The 1,484-nt window shown below is 44.5% G+C and overlaps 1 protein-coding gene across 2 annotated transcripts in view; it reads left to right on the top strand.

The window, feature by feature from the left end:
* Positions 1-217: 217 nt before the first annotated feature.
* Pibf1 (progesterone immunomodulatory binding factor 1) overlaps positions 218-1,484 on the top strand; it is a 163,464-nt gene continuing 162,197 nt past the window's right edge. Inside the window, exons 1-2 of one of the 2 annotated variants that reach the window (XM_057786206.1) lie at positions 222-350; positions 954-1,034. The gene's annotated coding sequence lies outside the window, so the exon portion shown is untranslated. Of the gene's footprint in view, positions 351-953; positions 1,035-1,484 lie in introns of both variants that reach the window. The other variant, XM_057786205.1, reaches the window with a different exon arrangement.

Genomic DNA, 1,484 nt, shown 5'->3' with positions numbered 1-1,484 from the left:
TCCTCCTCTTCCCGCGAGCTGCTAATACGCACGTCTCGCGAGAAAACACGCCACGCCTGCGTGGTCGTGTTAGTCCCCTGATTATCGAGGCGATTGGGCCACAGTATATCGTTTCCGCCCGCAGCTGGGCGGGGTTCGTCTCCGGACTACAACTCCCTAAGTGCACCGTTTCGGATTGACTTCCGGGAAGGGAGGGCCTGAGCACCTACGTGCCCTGGCTTCTTCCGACTTCTTCCCTGACAGGGCGGGTGGTTGTCTTGGTGACTGCTCCCTAACGGTCTGGTGACCCCGAGATACTTGTAGAGGGTTTGCAGCACTGAAGACGCCTGTGGTTCCTCCAAGTGTCCGAGGTGAGGCTGGTTTTAGCCTTGGATGCGGAGTTACTGACGCTGGAGAGGTAGCTTCCAGGAATCTGTCTCCCTATCTTTTACGCGTGGTACAAAGATGCTAAAATGCATCAAGTTTAGAATTTATAAATTTCTTAGCCAAAGAAGGAGAACCCCGTCCCTGGTCCTTTGTAACTCGGGCGAGGATTTCTCTTTGGCTACACCTTTCTTCACGCCTTCCTTTAAAAAGGAAAGAGGTGGATCGTACTGTAGCTCTTCCTGTCCCCCACCACGCACACCTCCTTCCTCACCGTTCCTTTTAGAAAAACTGAAATGTCTAATCCTATGGACATTTTACCAAATCGTGTACTATTTAAACAAAGGAGTTATTAAAATTCTTCGGAAGGCTAAGATGTGCTATTTAGAATATTCGAATTTTTCCTCTTCTAACCTCTCTGTTTTTCCAAGTTATTTAGAAATGTTATTGTCTCAATGTGAGCTTGTCTTCAGACTTCCAATGATGTCTTGGATAAACCTCATGTGTATCCCCAGACAGTCTGATGTCGCCTCCGCTCTTGTTTTATGTATCCTCTTCCTCCGTACAAATCTTGTCCCGTGTGTTCACAGATCCTTCCAGATTTAACTGCTTCTGTAGAATCTTACACGGACAAAATCAGAGTCATTCTCTCCTGGAGTTTGGAATTCTTGGTATGAATGGGCTTTACCCTTTCTCTTTTACACAACTTTATTTTTCTTTTTCCTTTAAATTAAGATTCTTGCTTTGTAGGTATGGTGGTGCACACCTTTAATCCCAGCAGGAGGCAGAGGCAGGCAGATCTCTGTGAGTTCTAGGACATACCAGGGCTAAACACCCTGTCTCGAAAAACAAAACCAACCAAACAAACAAAGATTATTGCCCCAAGTTTATTTGTGTGTGTGTGTGTCTGAATGTATATACACACACATTCATACATATATATGTATGTATGTGTGTGTATATATATGCACATATTTATTTAAATTGACCAAAGGGCTGAGTTCATGATAGGATTTAGTGAATCTATCTTTGATTTGAGCACTAATTCACAGTAGTGATCGGGCTTAGATTTGGCATCTTCCAGTGCCCAGTGATCTAAGCAATCTTTAGTAACTCATCAA

This window comes from Chionomys nivalis, chromosome 12, assembly GCF_950005125.1.
Source record: "Chionomys nivalis chromosome 12, mChiNiv1.1, whole genome shotgun sequence".
Classification (NCBI taxonomy): Eukaryota; Metazoa; Chordata; class Mammalia; order Rodentia; family Cricetidae; genus Chionomys; species Chionomys nivalis.
This window is presented reverse-complemented; position numbering and strand designations above follow the sequence as displayed.